Source organism: Abramis brama (assembly GCF_963993115.1).
Source record: "Abramis brama genome assembly, chromosome: 9".
Taxonomy (NCBI): Eukaryota; Metazoa; Chordata; class Actinopteri; order Cypriniformes; family Leuciscidae; genus Abramis; species Abramis brama.
Genome location: NC_139971.1, coordinates 32,893,553 through 32,913,440, shown reverse-complemented (window position 1 = coordinate 32,913,440; position 19,888 = coordinate 32,893,553). Strand labels below are relative to the sequence as shown.

Below are 19,888 nucleotides of genomic sequence, written 5' to 3'. Positions count from 1 at the left end.
TGTGATTTAACAAGGTTAAGGTGTTGCTTGGGTGCAACATGTTCAGTTGAACTGAAAGACTACTGATGTGATGCATGTGCAGGCGCTAATTGTGTCTGTCTTCCACTCTGTGAAAGGTGAAATTACTCTCAGGACAGGTGAATTTAATTTTCCTCGCATGGGGAGGACGAAGCAGGGTTTCGGCTCGGTGGTTTTGATGAATGCAGGCTGAGAGAGGGTGAGGAAGAGGCAGAGTCACTGTAGTCATAAGAGGAGGAAAGTGGGAGGAATCTGGGCCATCTGTTAGACTTAGCAAGTGATATTTTGTGGGCAACGATGACGTCGTTGAACCACACAAACAGGCTTTGTTGTGAAACTTGAAGCCAAAGCCTGATTTGTTAGTCACAGAGGTGCTTTGGCTTCACAATCTGTCTCTGCTTTTTAAGACAAAGTCAGATTTAATCCAAGTAACCTGCTTTCTCTGTTTGATTTGCAAGCATAGTGATGATATTGAAATTCTGGCTAATAAGATTAATTATTTTAATGTTTTAGCAGCTGATAACTGGCAGTTACAGCTTAGCCTTGTTGTGGTTGCACCATTAAACTTAGTTGAATTCCAATTGGTGATTAATCGTATTTGATCGTATTATTCTGTCTAATCACAATTATTTGAGATAATCCCAATTTAAAATTTAAGTTCTTAAAGAAATGGTACCAATTAGTGAGAAAATCATAATCGGCCAGGGAGTAAAGAATAAAGAATATTAAAAAAAACACTGTTATAAACTACAAAAATAGTCATAGGTCTTTCTTCATAAGAAATTAAGAATGATGTGTTTAGTCAGACTGTGTTATATATTATATTATATTATATTATATTATATTATATTATATTATATTATATTATATTATATTATATTATATTATAAATGTTATTAATTTTCACAGCATTGAAGTTTATCATATGGGCCTATTTTATTATTATTATATATATTATAGGCCTATATAATTCCAAGTAAAAAAAATGATGTATTACACTATAAGTGACATGAACAAAACAGAATTAAACCATGAATCACAATTATTTGTATGACAATTAATCGTTAGCACAAAATTCATGATCATGACAGATACAGTATTTTATAATGTTAACATTTACACATGGTTAACATTTAATGAGATTAAACTATGAATGAAGAACTGACTTCTGTGATGATGATACCAATCTAAACACTAAACCTTTTTCATCTAAATTAAAAATGAAAAATATGTCTGTTTTTCCAGTTTGTTTAATATTTATTTATTGCCCCTGATTAATTTTAGATACAGCTCCTGAATATTTATTATTTACATATTTAACTGCATCAATATTTAAACAGACTTTGCAACAGTATTTTTGTTTGCGGATTTGAAGGCTGCTTATTGGATAACTAAATGTAAACATCATCTGTGACTATGTGACTATTCTTAGAGCTTATGACCTACAAACTAGGTCTTGCTGTAGGAACAAATGTTGCTGGCAAATTAAGTATAAGGTTAACTGCAAATTAGCTAGCAGCTACTGAGCCACTAATGTGAACTTTGTCGCAATTTAAGCAAGACTTTGAATAGCTGGTTCAACTCTTCCCTGGTTAGTTATATGCTGTCCTTGAAAACAGGTAACTCTGGTTAGAGAGTTAACACCAATGGATTTGAATGATAAGTTGGGTATTATACAAAATAACATTTGTACTGTTGAGATAAGCACATGTTAGCTGAAAGGCAACAGAGAGGATAGGTTAAATCATCCACAAATATCTGATTTCAGGCGATGAATTATGCAGTACTGTAGTTATGTTGTCTTAACCAGTGCAGTTCTTGAATTGGTTTGGTATAGCCTGAAAAAAAGCTGTGCTTTGTGATGTTTTATAATGTTATTGTTTCTTGAGCATGGGTAATAATTAAGACCTTGATTATTTTGTTAATCATGATTATCTTGTTTTCAGAGTTGAATGCCAACACGAGGGGCAATTATTAAGTGATGATAATGTTTATTTTATTAGTGTAAGGGAATTAATCGTTTTGCACATTAAGGGATCTTGATTAGATAAAATTAGATCTGAGTTAGATTAGAAGTCAGATACTATTGGCTGTCCTAAAGTTAGACAATGGAGAATTGAGGTGGGTGGTAGAATTTTAACCTGGTTTCACTGACACAAATATTTTATGGAAGGCTCAGTGCTACAGAAATATGTTTTATTAAAAGTACACTATGTGACTTTTGCAGCTAATACCTGTAAATAAAACTGCATGCGTCTTGCAAAAGAACACTGTAGCCGGAGCTACTTCTCTCTGTTTTATTTTATTATGTTATTATATTATGTACGAGTCATGCAGGTACATGGGCTACTCCGCCCCGGTCTAAAATAGTCTGAATATAAACACTTATTATAGGCGTACCGTAGTGATTGAGGATAAGACAAAAACACTGTTTGGATGTACTCGCTAATTTGATCAATTTTGAGCAAAAAGTCACATGGAACCAGTTTATTTTAGCACTTTATTTTACAGTCCTGTTCCCCATATACTTAACTGTGTAATAACTAGGTACTAACTCTGAACCGACCCCTAAACCTAACCTTACCCTTGTAGTTACCTTATACCCAGTACTTTAAGTACACTTTAAGTACACATACGTAAAATAATGTAAAATAAAGGGCAACTGAGTTTATTTTTCAGTGGCTCTTTCATATGTGGTTTATAGTAAGTGCTGCGGAAGGAAAAAGACAGCCAGATGTTTTGGTCAAACGCTGTAGTGTCCTGCTTTAGGTGACTCATTGCATCTGACTCATCATGACTTATTTTCTGCTGCTCATGTGAGTGACAAGACATGACGTCCCTCTGTTATTGGCTCGTTCGCTATAAGCATTATATCAAATCAACAATCACTGGTTGGCTGGGTTTATACCTATGTATGCAACTATTTGGTGGCATGGATATACTGTTGACAATTTTTTTATTTATAGCAGGGGATAAATAAGCAATTTTGGCAACACTTTACAATATGGTTACATTTGTTAACATTAGTTAAATTGATTAACTAACAATGAGCAATGCATCTACAGCATTTATTATTCTTAGCTAATATTCATTTCTTGATTTACCAATACATTTTTAAAATCAAAAGTTGTATTTGGCATTAGTTAATGCACTGTGTGAACTAACATGAACAAACAATAAACCATCGTTACATTACTAACATTAACTCAATTGTTTAATGACAAAAGCATTGTTTATATGGTCACATAATATGGCACAAAAGTGCCAATGAACTTGTAACTCTTAAAAATGTAAGTCTTAAAAATTTCATAGGTATTATAGACCTCTTGTTTTCATCTCAAACATGTACAAAACTTACAATAATCCTCTCATTTTGTGTTACTCATTTACACTGCACGCTAATGTACAGTATGTTTATGTAGTTCCAGTTTCTAAACGATTTTGCTTTCATTACTGCCTGCATCATGTGAAAATCTTTTTATTTGAATGATCAGGAAAAATGTATTCTGACTACAAAAGGTAGCCCATTACAGAGCACATTAATTCCATGCATTACTCTCTCCAGCCTTCAGGGGTTTTGGGTATTGGCACTTGCATGAAAGGAAAAGGTGAGCATGCCCAGAGAGCTCTCTCATTTCCAACCCTCCTGCATCCCAGCATGTGTGCCTGTAGGTAACAGTCAGCAGAAGAGACAAAACATATCCCCAAGATGTGCTTGCTTTTTCACTAAAAACTCCTCATCTTGTCAGTACTAAATCAGTAGCCAAATTATTTAAGCTAATGTAATGAAAAACGCTAGTATATCATTTGTCGCACAGAGACATTTCATTACTATTTTATTGCTACTTCATTACCTTCACAAAAACAAGTTAATGCATGTGAATCTGGAGCAGAGAGATGGGGACAGTGGAGATTGTAATGTCTGGTAATAGGCAGCCTGTCAGCTTGGAGCCGTCTTCTCAAATCAAAGGAAGCACGCGAAAGTTCTCCATGAAATATGCATCAATCGAAGTGAAAGAAAGAACAAGGGCAAAACTGTGTGTTTGTTGTGGGGGGTGGGATATTGGAAACGGTTATTTAATGAAGAGCCAACTCTCTTGCAACAGCTGCTTAGATTCCAGAACCGTAGACAAGGCTTCGGAAATAAACGCATCATCATGGACAGATGAGAGGCAGGATATAAGTTACCTGAAATGGCGGAGATCCATGTGTCTCCTTCGAGACAGATTTTTTGTTTTTTTTGTTTTTTGTTCTAAAAGAATTTACATTTACAGAAAATAGAGCGTATACACACTACCATTCAAAAGTATGGGGGTCAGTAAGATTTTTTTTTTAAAGATATTAATATACTTTTATTCAGGAGTGATGCAGTCAATTGAAATGTTACAAAAGATTTCAGTTTCAAGTAAATGCAGTTCTTTTGAACTACCTTTTGTCACGATCCACACAAGAACAGAAGAGAGGTAGATCCAATTTGCAGTATGTGGTTTTTAATGTAGGGTAATCCAATCTCATAACAGTCCAGGCAGGGGTCAAAACCAAGGTAGCAATCCAACAAACACAAGAACAAACAAACAGGTCTAACGACAGTACTCAGAAGTGGTGTGAAATACAAGGACTCCGTGACACATACTAAAACAGACAGGGTTATATACACAGGGAAATGACAATGCTAATGGGGAACAGGCTGAGTGCAATGATCAGTGATAAGGGACAGCTGAGTGCAATGAAAAGACAAGGATCATGGGGGATGTAGTTCAAGAGTGTGATGGACACTGTGGGGAAGGAGGACATCTAGTGGTGACCCAAGGAACATAAACCAGACACTGTGACATAACCCCCCCTCTACGGAGCGGCTACCAGACGCTCCAAGACGTGACAGACAAACAAGAGTCCAGGCGGGAGGTGGACTGGTGGAGGATCAGGGGGAGGGATGGGGGGCCAGGTCCATGGAGGGAAACGGGGACAGGGAGTGACAGTTCATCTGGCGGCCAGGGCGGAGACGACAGTCCATCGGGCGGCCAGGGCAGAGCAGACAGTCCCTCGGGCGGCCAGGGCAGAGCAGACAGTCCCTCGGGCGGCCAGGGCAGAGACTTTCCCTCGGGCGGCCAGGGCGGAGACCTTCCCTCGGGCGGCCAGGGCGGAGACCTTCCCTCGGGCGGCCAAGGCACAGGAACAGGCACCACAGACTCAGGAACAGACACCACCACCGGCTCAGGAACTGGAACAGACACCACCGGCTCAGGAACAGACACCACCGGCTCAGGAACAGACACCACCGGCTCAGGAGCAGACATCACCGGCTCAGGAGCAGACACCACCGGCTCAGGAACAGATACGGACACCTGTTCAGGAACAGAAACAAACACCGGCTTCAGCACAGTGTCCGGGGTTCCAACCGGACTGGAGGCTGCCATCTTGGTAGTGTGTGCAGCCCAGGCACGCCAGACAGCAACCAAATAAAAAGTGAAGACAGCCCTCTGGGCCGTGGCAGGGCTGACGGGTACAGCCTCCGGCACAGGAACAGTCTCTGCGTCGACAGATGTGACGTGAACAGTCTCTGAATCGGCAGACGTGACGTGAACAGTCTCTGGATCAGCAGACGTGACGTGAACAGTCTCTGGATCGGCAGACGTGACTTGAACAGTCTCTGGATCAGCAGACTTGCTGTGTCTCTTCCACGCATGCAATACCGCCACTGCGTAAAAGAGAAAGACAGCCCTCCTGGCCGTGGCAGGACTGATGGTGGGCAGCTCCGAGACAATCTTCTTGTCCGAAGACACAGGCTCGGCGGCGGCCATCTTGTCCGAAGACACAGGCTCGGCAGACGTGACGTGAACAGGCTCGGCGGCAACCATCTTGTCCGCAGACACTGGATCCGGCTCGGCAGCGGCCATCTTGTCCGAAGACACAGGCTCAACGGCGGCCATCCTGTCCGAAGACACAGGCTCGGCAGACGTGCGTCTCTTACCCCCTCTCCGTCTGCGACGGTGAGACGGTGGCTCCAATTCGTCCCTCACCATCCCAGAGTCAAAGGGGGGCCATGGTGGAGAGTGGTGTTGGACTCCCTCTCGACTACTCACTCCTCTGCGACCTCCCCGGGTCCCACAAAAAATGACTAGGCGGGTTCCCTCAAAACCCTCTCTCCTCTCCCGCTCGATGGCTGGGGAAAAGACATTAAAAAACATACCGCTGGATCCTTGTTGACGGAGTCCTTCTGTCACGATCCACACAAGAACAGAAGAGAGGTAGATCCAATTTGCAGTATGTGGTTTTTAATGTAGGGTAATCCAATCTCATAACAGTCCAGGCAGGGGTCAAAACCAAGGTAGCAATCCAACAAACACAAGAACAAACAAACAGGTCTAACGACAGTACTCAGAAGTGGTGTGAAATACAAGGACTCCGTGACACATACTAAAACAGACAGGGTTATATACACAGGGAAATGACAATGCTAATGGGGAACAGGCTGAGTGCAATGATCAGTGATAAGGGACAGCTGAGTGCAATGAAAAGACAAGGATCATGGGGGGTGTAGTTCAAGAGTGTGATGGACACCGTGGGGAAGGAGGACATCTAGTGGTGACCCAAGGAACATAAACCAGACACTGTGACACCTTTACATAAAAAAATCCTGAAAAAAATTATCAAAAATATTAAGCAGTACAACATTGATACACAGAAGACTGCAGTAATATTGGATCTCTCTTTTTACTGATTATTTTCACTTTATTTTAGCATTTTATTTTACAGTCCAGTTCCCCATGTACTTATTATAGTAATTGCAATAACTATGTAATAACTAGTTACTAACCGTAACCCATGTAGTTACCTTATATTTTAGTTTATACTGTTACTATTTGAACCATTTCTTTTGGATTTAGGACAGTGACAATATGAAAAGACTGTTCTTTAATTTTGGAAAAAACATGTTTTTTTTTCATCACTTAATATGTTTCTCACTCAGTATTAATGGCTCTTTTATACATTGAATTATGAAGCTGCCTTCTTAAAATCAACCGCAAAGCAACTTTTTCAGTATGTGTTCTACCAAAAGATATTTATTGATTAATTGATTGATTGTAGTTTGCATGCCTAACTATCAGTCTTCCTCTTCTTTTTATTTAGTTAGATTTGCATGGATACAAAACATTCAGTGGATAAGTTAACTTTGCACAAGTAAACCGGCTATCTACTTGATGTAGTTTAATGGTTCAAAGCGGTAATATTTCTTGTTCAAATTGGCCCTTCATCTCAAAAAGATTGCTGACCCCTATTCTAGACACTCATTTGTCAGTGCTTAAATTAATCCTGTGAATTATTGATACCAATTAGGCACATAGTGTTCAGAGTCTCATCGGGGTTAATTCTAAAATCCGTAGGGGCCAGATGAGCACTGTTTCTTTAAGACCACATGAAGTGCTATAGGAGGAAAGCCAATGAAGAGCAGGGCTTACACACATGTCAGAGAGACAGAAAGAGTGCATATTAGAGAGAAAGACGGGGGAGAGAGACCGAGAGAAGAGTGTCTACTCGCTTCAGCAGGCCATTGCCATTATGATGAATGTTTGCTGCACATTTTTGTGAGCCAATTATCTGCTCCTGTGTGAGTCATGGAGATCATTTAGGCAGGTGGGGAGCTCCACACACACACACACACACACACACACACACACACACACACACACACACACACACACACGCACACGTACACGCACACTCACTCATACAGGAGAGAATATAGATTATAAGCATTCATGTTCCTGTATTCTGACCATTTCATATATTACCCCCACTCGTTTACTCCATCACTCTGTTTGATACACAAACCACAGTTCTTGGAAACACTTCTCTCTCTCTTGTTCTCTGTGATGGAATAAATGTTATGGGTTTCCTGTGTGTTCACAGTTCAGGCTGTGATGCTGTTAAGCTCTGAATGGGAAATCTTCCCCTCTCACTTTCACCCTTTTCACAGCCTCTCTTCTGGGTTCTTTTTCTGTACTATTTTGCTTAAAGGAACAGTTCAACCAAAAATGTTTCAATTGTTATAAAATTGTTTAAATTTACTCTCCCTGATGTCATTTCAGATATTTCCCCCCCTGTTGGACACAAAAGGAGAAATTTGAAGAATCAACATGTAGTTGTTTTCCATATTACAACATTGTGACCATGACTGTCAAGCTCCAATAAAGGTACCACAAAAGTAGTCTATATGATTTTTGCACTATATTCTGAATCTTTAGAAGATTTCATGTACATTTTAACTATACATTTAGATATGCGGTGTAACAGCCAGTTGTTGCAAAGTGTGAGCTTTACTCACTGTTAGGTAGCCTACTCTTTAGCTTTAGGTTAGCTGTTTTTAGGCGTGTGGTGGTCCGATGGCTGTTATCGGAAATCTGGAGAGATTGATGACACCCGGGGCAAAGCGCTGTCTGCGGGGCAGGCCACCACCATAAATCAGTGAGAAGTGGGTTACGCCAGGTCAGCTTTTCTCCACCTGCCACAATTTTCCACACATCTCTATTTTACACATAATCCGTGAACATACTGTATGCAGTGAACGCTTAAGAGTGGGGCTGTGCGATAAAACTAAAACACACTCTCAGAAAAGAAAAGGTACAAAGCTAAAAGTTACTAATATGTGCGCTTAAGGTACATTATGTACTTTTACAGTACTAATATGTAACTTTAAGGTACTATTATGTACCATTTATGGGTAAATATTAAGGTACAAAGATACCTTTTTGCTTTTGTACCTACAGTATATGTGTATTTTATTTCAGTCTTTTGATAATTGTCAGTATACAGTATATGTCATTATTTGTATATTTCCTCTGAGGTGGCATAGAAATATGATCCCTCCCTTAACATAATTTCAACCTATATGATTTAAAATGTTTATTTCAATATGTAAAATTCTTCTAAAATAAACGGCTTTAAAAAATAACAAAGGCATGTTTTCCTATTAAGACTATTTTTCACTAAATGAACACAAAGAAGAATATTTACATAACAGTAAAGCAATTTATTTTTCTAAAATAGAATTAAAGCATTGCTTTTTCATGTATTAAACTATTCATTGAATATGCCATTTGAACTAATTCATGAAAATATATTTGGTTTAAGCCAAACCAAAAATACAATAAAATGATCTCAATATTAGAAATGTTTAATATCACTTGTAAAACTATTGTGAGTATTTAAAATATTGCCACCCTTACTTATAATTTTTTGAATTTTCACTTTTGAAATGGGTTTTATACTTCATTCTTTTGGCCATAGGTATTTAAGACTGAAATATTCTTGAACATCTCTATACATTAACTATAAGTTGCCGTTTTTCCACGTACAAAGACATACATTTTGCAGAAGGGAGTGCAAGGGAGTCTTGTTTTCTCTTAATTGGACAGCTGGCAGAATGTCTTTGTCTATGTGAGGAATAGTGTTGATCCCTGGGGTTTGTGAGGTCTAGTGCAGCCTATAGTTTGCTTTCTCTAGTGCTGCTAGTTAAGCAATACTGGACTTCACTATATATTAAGGCACAGGAAGCCTCTTTTGGTCTGTTTTGCTGACATGTTCTTAAGTAGTTGTCCTTATGGTTGTCCTGGGAATCTTAAATTTGTTACAAAATCTCATCTCTTAAAATATGCAGTAGGCCACAATGTTCTGTGCTAATGTGGATTATAATTACAGTAACTTATTTGTTATTGAACTTTATAGATTCTTTGTTCTAACTGTATCGTCAGCTTTCAGGGAAATGACAACTATAATTTCATGCACCATTGACCATCCATCACGCCTTTCTATACGCTCCTGTGCAAATGGCTTTTCTGAGTTGAGTGCTAACTAATGTGTATTTTTCAGGCTGTAGCCTATACATCTGATGTTAAATGCAGCTGTTGTGTGGGTGGGTGCGGGGTATAGAGGTCTAAGACATCTCATAGACAGGTTGATATTTGTCTTTCTGTATAACGGAAAACAGCACAGTGAGTGAAAAGAGCAATGACCTTTCAGAGTGAAATGCTAATTTATCTGCAGTATAAAAAGCTTGTACGGTTGCTGAATGCTGAACATGTAAATGTTAGTGGTTCCCACTGACTGGGGCTGTTTACATGTGGATTAGGTACAGTTCAGTGGCCACTAAGCGCATATTTGCTTCAGCCTCTGGTGTTATTTTTCATTTATTGGTGGGTACAGAATATAAATTACACATAAACTCCTTGGGTGAGGATATATACTTTCTGGAAATCGTTTTATCCACCAATTTTCCATATAACCTTTATAGGCACTTTCTATGGTGGTCTGTTTTTGCTTGCATCTTGCTTTATATCCGTTTCACGCTGTAATTCACTGTGATCCATCCATCCGTCTGTCTGTAATGACAAATGTTGCTTTTCTAGATATAAGATAGTTATACATTAATATTATAATAGTTATTAAAATTCATAGAATTTTAATTCTACTTCCTCACATTCAAATTTGAATTGCGAGTCTGTGTCATGTTTGTTACCTTAATTAAAATTTAGGAATTGAACTGAAATTTAAAAGGCTTTCACAACCCTGGAGGTTGAGTAGATGATGACAGTATTTTCATTTTTGTGAACTGTATCTTTGCAACCATATTTTGGCTTCTATTTACTTTAATGAAACAATGTGCGATAATAATTTATATTTGCTGCATGAATAAATTCTAGATCGGCATGGTGCGCTGATTAAAATCAAAACGGAACATTAATATATTGAAACTCATCATTGCATGAATTTAATCATTGTATCGTCAGCCATTCTACAGCTTTATTTTAATGCATGAATAATGCTCAGTTTCTCTGAAACTTGTATTTGTCAGGTGATTATTTTGTGATTATTTCAGTGTAACTCCCTGCTGGATAACCTCAGTGAATTGGTTCACCCTGACACAGGTTATCACAGTGGTATTGTATGTGTATGCGTGTGTAAATGCTTTGTAAGTGTATATTGAATTGCACTTGTGAGTGAAAAGTGGTAGGAAATGAAAAATGGTGTGTTTTAAGCTTTTACATTCACATAACTTGCAGATCAATAGACCTGGATTTTTTTATCAGGTTGTACAATGCATTTGCTGATGTGTAATATATCAGCTGAAACAACCAGCCAATTTCATTCTCAGCAAACACAGTCTTTATGAGAGGAATGTTACACCGGTGAGATATTGATCCCTCTTTCTTAGCCATTTGCAAAAACTTTTTATCTATAGATCTGTTTGGTGGCTGGTAAAAGTTCAAGATTCGCACCTAGTGTCCACTCTGGGAATCTAATGTTTTGAAAAATCTTTGCTTAAAAGACATGATTTTTTCCTTCAGATATTTTTATTGTGTATTCTTAAAGGGATAGTCCACCCATATTATTTACTCACCCTCATTGCGTTCCAAACCTGTATGAATTTTTTTTCCGTGGAAAACATAAGCAGATATTTTTAAGAATGTTGGGAATCAAAGAGTTTCAGTTCCCATTGACTTCCATTATATGGACAAAAAATACAATGAAAGTCGATGGTAACCGAAACGTATTCGGTTACCAATATTTTTCAAAATATCTGCTTTTGTGTTGTAAAAGTGATAACAGTTTTGGAACAACATGAGGGTGAGGAAATGATGACAGAATTTTAATTTTAGGGTGGACTATGCCTTTAATTTGTCCTTTTGGGGTGTTTTTGTGAGGCTGAAGTGTCACAAACCACACAATTCCACTAAACTTTGGCTACAAACTTATCTAGAGAAAGTGTAGCAGTTTCTCTAGCTCTGTTCCATCTACTTTCGGGTGTACAAGGCTACAGAATTAATGGGCGGGGAATGGGAGGGCCTAGGTGGACCAGAGAGATTAGCTGTAAAATTGACACTGACAAATCTCATACATTATAGCTTCATGGGAGGCAGCCATCGCCACAGGAAGTGTTGGAGGAATAGAGGAAAAAAGCGAATCACAATATAAAAGGCCTAAAGTGTCCCATCCAGTTTTGTGGTGGAATTTACCGAGCCTCACCACTCCAAATATAATGTACCACAATCTCATAAGGTCACTTTTTCTCTTTACTTTCAACTCACTTTCAACTTACTGATTCACATTCTTGCCATGTAATGTTACAGGTAACATGCATACACATATTCATGTAAACAAGGCAGAATAATTCATACGAGTCATGGCTGCTTAATAAAATGGGCAGAAGTGTTTTGTTTCTCCATGAATTTGGCTTCTGTTTTCCCCCTGTTTGTGCTTATTATTTTAAACCAGCCTGTTAGGGATTTCAAATCTTCTTATTGCGTTCTCTAAATTGGTCTTTGGTGTTTGATGTTTACAGAGGGTGATTTAAAACCCAAATTAATTAATTATTGAAATTAATGGAGAAAATAGGGTAGATTACTAAACTGCAAAGCAATAGCCTTATGTGATTGCACTCATTTCAGCATTCAGGATTTTGTTTAAACTTGATTGCTTTCAAGCCCATGAAATTTGGGATTAGTGATATTGCTAAGAAAATACATTTAAATATTTTTAGTGATATTCAGTATACAATACAATAAATGTAATATATATATATATATATATATATATATATGCACAAACTTTAATCTTAATGGTTAAAAGCTCTTTTTTCCCCCCGGTCATACCCAGATGTAATGATATTTTTAATGTACATGTACCAATATAGCTTCTTATACAGTTTGTTTAATTATATATGATTTAAATAATTTCATTTCACAGACAATTTGAAATGATTCACAAAAATGTATCACTTTTTTTTTTGCTACTGAAGTTTAGACGAGAGACCTTATAAAACACTTTCACACTTGTGATGCAAAGAAGGGTCATGAAACCTTGTCTTCTGACATGCTCTTTAGAATACTGGTTGAGGTAAACAAGGTATTGACCATGTTTTTTTTATCGCAAGAAAATCATTGCGAATATATCATGAATATTCAATATATCACCCAGCCTAGTAGTCAGCCCTATATTGACCTGCATAGTATTTTGCTGCCTTATGTTGTGTTCTAGTTAGAATCTTTCCGTAATGAATGGAGATATATTGCATTTCTTTCATTTCTGAAGTCCTAGCTACAGAGTATTACCTCGCAGGCTTAAAAAAAATGCCTATAATCATCCGCTTATTGATCCGAACCCTGTTGCTGAAGCTTTGATAGATACAGCACATAGACTATATGAAACTTAATTGATGCGGCACATAATTATTGCCATTTCATAAGCAGGATTAGATATAGAAGGATCTTGAATTTACCCAATGAAATAAACTCGGTTAATGGTTGCTGCTCTCATCTCCGTGTGTGTTTTTCATGCCTAGGGCTCCTTATGCTCAGCTGATGAGAAAAAGATGTATGATTGTCCCATCTGATGAGAATTTTACATAATTGCAGTTCAAATGTGTTCCTGCCCAGCCCCCCATATTCATCTACATTGCTAATTTGATTGAAAGCTTGTGTTTTCATGATGCACCCAATTACGGAGTGTGGGTTCACCATTACTCGTGTGCTTGTGTATCTTCCTGTTTTGTGTGCTCTAGTAAATGATGGTACATTCCTGTTCTGAAGTCTTTGTGAAAATGATCGATAATACTCTTTTCCATGGACCATTAATAGGATAAAGCTCTTGATGGTTCATCAACAACATGTGCTGTTGAATATTCTTGACAAATGTAATGCTCTTAAAATATAACTCATTATCACTCTTGGCATCTCCAGAGTTTCTCAGCGCCATTTCACACCCTTCAGAGGTTCGTGAAGTAAGATCTTTGCCATGTTAACTATTTAGTGTCACATTGCACTTTGGTAGAGATGGGAATTTATTCAGAAGTACATTTAGGAATTTATGCTGTTTTTGGTATACTGTAGATTTCTTCGAATAATTGTAAGTTCTTTAATATGTCAAATGTAAAATTAACATGGTTTATATTTTCTCAAAAAGAAAAACATCACTGCCACAAATTTCTTCAGAGTGGTTGCCAGTACTGTGCAGTTCCCTATAGGGAGTTGTTTACTGGCCCAAATCCAAATATCATATCTTATGTAAGAATGTTTTTCCATTTTTGTGTTCTGTATTTATGTCCGTAGAGTTATACACCTAAGCTCCACTATAATTCATATCTTCATTTTACCCTCACATCAGATTCAACTACATCTACAGGTATTATATTTCTGTGTATGACATCTGAAATACACTACTGTTCATAAGTTTGATGTCAGTAAGATAAAAAAAACAACAACACTTTTATTCAGCAAACATGCATTAAATTAATCAAGAGTGACAGTAAAGGCATTTATAATGTTACTAAAAATTTCTATTTCAAATAAATTGTGTTATTTTAAACTTTTTATTCATCAATAAATCCTGAAAAAAATGCAGCACAGCTGGTTTCACCAAATCTGCATTTTATTTATTAATAATTTTCTAATAAATGCAGTCTTTGCAAGCATAAGATATATTTTTTTTTTACAGTACAAAATCTTACCGATCTTAAACTTTTGAACGGTTTTAGAGATAAGATTTTAGGCATGACGTTCTACAAGACAATGACTTTCTTTATTTCGAACCTATTCATACTTTGCAGTCACGTGTCTACCATGGATACCTGGCGGGCAACAAACGGGTATTTTCAACGTAGAGTCCTGTAGTTCCAGGTCTTTCTAGTAGCTATCAAGTCTGTTAGCGAGCTAGCTGCATAACTATGGACTAGGATTAACTCCAAGGTAGCTAAATTGTGTAAAGCAGACACGTTTTTTTTTAGATAATCGAGCAGTAATAATTCCTCCGTAAATAATCTAGCTCTACTGTTGGGTCATCTCTGGTTCTCACTGAAAACCATAGATATCACACAAACCTCAAAACAACCTATCACACACTTTTGTTGTTGTTAGCAAAAGACGACAGCTGTTACTGTGCGTTCACACCGCCACCGGCGAGAGCGTCAAAGTGCCCGGAAGTCATTCATTTTCAATGAATTTTGCCGCTCTCGCCGGCGGCGGTGTGAATGTACAGTTAGCCTAACTTAGCTTAGACTCATAACACAAACAGCTTACTCGCCGAAACAGCTGGTAGTGTTGATTGACGAAACTACAGGGTAACTTAAAGACACGATTAATTACATGATCATACACCCATTGTATTCAAACAAATGTTGAAATTACCTTTGATGGAGTGATGGAATGATCACTGCACAGACGTGTATACTGTGAAGGTTGCTTATCTCATCTGCGGTTAGTGCATCCAATCGCACAACAACTATCTGGCATGTCGTTTACACCTCAAAACACCAACTTTTGTATAGTAAAACTGGCGACGTCCTGGCAAGATCCTTGATTAGTTTACTGGGTTTCGTTGGTGGAGAACGACGTTCTTGCCCGCCAGCCAGTACTTGTGACGTCACGTGCAAAGTATGAATACGCTTAAAATGTCATGGTTGGTTGCAGCAGAATCAAGGTGCAGCGGTCTTTATTCAGAATCAAGCTCAAATACAAAAAAAAACCAGGAACAACCAACTAAACACAACGTAGAACTCACAACTGAAAAACACAGATCTTAAATAGACAGAGAACTGAGGAGCTAATTAACAAGACACACCTGAACAGAACTAACAATCAATTAGAAACCACTCTAAAAAATACTGGGTTGTTTCAACCCAAATTTTGGTCAAATATAGACAAACCCAGCTGTTGGGTTAAATTTTTAAATTAAAATTTTAACCCAACAGTTGGGTTTGTACATATTTGACCCAAATTTGGGTTAAAATAATCCTGCATTTTTTTAGAGTGTAGTGACAAACAGTGAGAGAACGGAGCAGAACTGAACCAATTAACAGACTGACAAGACACTAGAACAGAAATGCAAACATGAATCAAACACTGAACACGTGACAAACAGGCTCAAATGGTGACATAAACAATGAATGACTGCAAATGCTGTAAGTATTTCCTATAAAACTGAAGAAGCGGACAGAGTGAAGCTGTCATTAAGTATTGATGACACAGATGATGTAAAATGAAAGATATATTGAAGTAATTGTTAATGGGATTAGGGTCAACAAATCACTGGAATTCCAACATGCTTTTGGCACTGCAATATCCCCACAAAGATAGTAATACCAGTCATTTTTGACATTGTGGGGACATTGTTTTGGTCCCCATGAGGAAAACAGTTTATAAATCATACAGAATGATGCTTTTTGAAAATCTAAAAATGCAGAAACCCTGTTTGATGGGTAGGTTAAAGGGTACGGTTAAGGTTACGGCATAGGTATATACACCTTAGTTTAAAAAATGAACTATTTATGGAAAGTCCCCATAAAACATGAAAAACCAATGTGTGTGTGTGTGTGTGTGTGTGTGTTGTGTGTGTGTGAGAGAGAGAGAGAGAGAGATAGAGAGAGGCAGTGGCAGTGGCTCTGTGAGAGGCCGGTGTGAATGTGAAGCCTGTCTGTATGAGGCTGACTGAGTTCTGATATGAGGAGACCGCAGCCTGGAATCTTGCTAATAGTCTGGCACTGGATGAAATAACCACTGAGAGAGCGAGTTAATTTGGAAGTTTCCTTTGCTGTAACATCAAATGTAAAAACTATACTGTTTATTACTTCCTCTTTTACAGTAAAAGTCCAGAAATCTGTGGCCATAAGTGAAATGGTTAAATTGATCAGTTTTCTAATTCAATACGATTTTTAATAATATGATAAGCATAGTAATTTGAGTGAACAGTTGAGCTGAAAATGTCATGGATTTCAGAATGACAGGAGCACTTAAGCTGAGCTCAAGTTAAACCTAATGATCCATGTTATCCATCATTATTTGAGAATGTTACAAAGAGCATCTTTTGCCTCAGTGCAATGAGGAAATTGCATTCGCTCTCCTTTTGTATATGGTCAATGTGACAAATTTACCCATTTGATTAGTTTATTTTTTTTACATTCCTTTTAAACTTTCAGCTTTTACAGGTTTGAATAGGATTTTAATCCCAGCATTTCAATATAGTCTCCACTGCATATGTGTGTGTAGGCCTAGAAGTTTTTTTTTTTTGTTTTTTTGAAAGAGAGCTATTCATACTTTTATTCAGCAAGGGCACATTAAATAGTTCAAAAGTGACATTAAAGACAGGAGAATTTCAGCTTTGTCATAACAGGAATAAATTACATTTAAAAAATATTAAAATAGACAGTTATTTTAATTTGCACAAATATTACACATTTATTGTATTTATTGTTTTTAATGTACTAGTGCAAAATGCCCGTGCAAAATAAGTTTTTAAGTGTGTTTTTAGTAATTGTTGGTTTGGTGTGTTTGAGTGCACATTGTTACAATGTAATACAATGCATGGTAGAAAGCACACAATGAACTCTGAGAAAACGCTATGCTTGAGCAAACAGCTTGTGCATAGGCAACTACAAATGATGCCTATCAATAGTGAAAGAGACTGTGAACGCATTGAAAAGGGTATGTTTAGTTGGTGAATAGCATTTACACAGTAGCGATAACGTTAAGCGCACCAGAATGAAATATAATATTCATAAGTAAACAGCATAGCTGACTTACAGATTCAGTTAACATCCACAAATGAATAAGCGTGTCGATTCAGGAAGCAGTGCAAAGTGCCCGTGCAAAATCAGTTTTTGTGAGCTGATCGCCGTCAAAAAAGTTCAGGAGATATTTCTTAGCAATGGCTGATTACAACAGTTTCAATATGATAGCATTTTGAAAAAAAAGTGTCATGAATTTATTGCATTTTTGGGGAAAAATAATCAGTTTTTATAATAGATCTTTGAAAATCCAAATCTGGATTTGAATTTTTTGTGATATTATAACCTAAAGATGCTATGTCAAAGTTTGAAACAGAAAATAGTGGTTTTCATCTTGCCACTTTCTTGGTAAAGAAAACACATTTTTACTCAAATTAATCAAAATGGATTTATCACGTTCTGGAACCAAACTATAATATTCAGAAGTAAACAGTGTAGCTGACTGAGTGTTTATGTCAGAATGTTTATTTTTAAACCACAACCTTTTAAAAATTATATATTTAACAATATCTTTAGCATTTCTCATCCAAACAACGTCAAACTTGGCAATGCACTTACTCGTGCCCGTGGCAAGACACTTGTCAAATTTGAAATCCATCGGACTAACGGTTCGAGAGATATGTGGTTAACAGACACACACACAGACACACACACAGACAGACATACAGACAGACAGACGCTTCTGTAATTTATAGATAGATTTGCGATCAAGTAAATGCAGCCTTGGTGCGCACAAGAAAAATCAGTTTGTGGTCAAAAGATTCTAAAATGTTTTTGGTGTACTGTATTTTTAAATCGATTGTGCTTTTAATCATTACAAGAACGTCCTCTACATGCCTGTCTGTTTGTCTCCAGCCTGTTATAATTTGCACTTCTCAGATTGACATACAGAGTATTAGGAGCTTTTAAATAAATGACTTTTGGAGAAAAATTAGGTGGGATTAATGTAGGGAAAAGTAGCGAGTCCCTAGAGGAATGGCTGTTAAATGATGGGCTCTTTTTAGACAAACGGCTGCTCAGTCATCCAGGACAGTGGGCCCTCAGGGGAATAAAGAAATGTGATGCATATTATAGTCGCATGGGAATGCAGCGTCCACACTGGCGCTGCCTGGTTTAACACTTCGCCCAGCACTAGAGACCTCTGCTGATGGATATACCCTCAGCCCGGAGAATACGCACACGCTCTGAAGCACCAGGAGGGCTTCCATGGCTCTCGGTCTCTGCGTGCACGAGACAGTCTGCTCAATCGCAGTGACACCAGCAGTTCCTGGCTGGTGACATGAAAACATTGTCCCCAGGCAATGCCTGAGACAGAATACATTAACAAGGTCTGTTATTTCCACGGTAATATGGCAGATATCACAAACCTTCTGTAGCTTCCGCTGCATAAATTATTGTCGCGATACTTTGTGTTGTCAGTCAGTTTTCTTGACACAACAACCTCTTTTTCTTTTGTCTTCCTGACAGTGTGGCGCTTCTCTGTGCAGTTGGTATAATTTATCAACCCGCCAGGGCTTCCTGTAAATCATTTTTGGTTTTTATCAGCTTATTATTTTAATCAGGCTTATTGCGTACTGAACTCAACAGTGTGATTGTTAATTAGACACAGGGGTGCGTTCAAATTCACAAGAAGGTCAGGAATTGTTGGGCAATGTAAATTCTTTCTTAACATCAATTCATTGGTATTGTTTTTTTTTTGTTATTTATTTTAATATTAAAATATTTCATTTACTTTCTTCCTTTGCACATTAAATCAGTGGTGTGATGGGAAGCTTTTTTTTGTGCTGGAAAATCTTTTTCACAAATCATTACTATTACAGTACTAAATAGGTTGTGCACTATTACCTTTTAAATGCCAATTCTATACCTTAAAGGTACAAAATTAACAAAAGGTAATTTTATTTTTGCTCAAAATTTAAATATTGGGTCTCTTGTCTTCACTAAGCATGCGTATGCACGAATTTGTGTGTGAAAGTTCACGAACAAATCATGATTCATCAATAACTTTTGCTCAAATTTATTCTAAATTTACGAAAAATTGTAGGAACAACTGAAACCACTTTTGGTGGCCTTATAAATGTTAAGATGAAATTTTAAACGGATATAGATCTTAAATATATTTCATCACACACACACACACACACATATATAGAAATACTATCAGTAAAAGAGTAAGAAAATATGCAGTTATAGCTCAAGCTGCTAGGTAGCTCTGCTTAAAGACGCAAATACACTTATGTACGGCTGTATTATCTGTATTAAAGGTGTTTATTGCATTTGAACTTGTTTTGAGGATGGCACTCTTCACTTCGCTCA

At 37.4% G+C, this 19,888-nt stretch overlaps 1 protein-coding gene across 1 annotated transcript in view; it reads left to right on the top strand.

Moving 5' to 3' along the window:
- Positions 1–19,888, top strand: part of mgat4c (mgat4 family member C) — a 118,074-nt gene that overhangs the window by 3,713 nt on the left and 94,473 nt on the right. Inside the window, exon 2 of the mRNA XM_084125228.1 lies at positions 8,109–8,213. The gene's annotated coding sequence lies outside the window, so the exon portion shown is untranslated. The remainder of the gene's footprint in view (positions 1–8,108; positions 8,214–19,888) is intronic.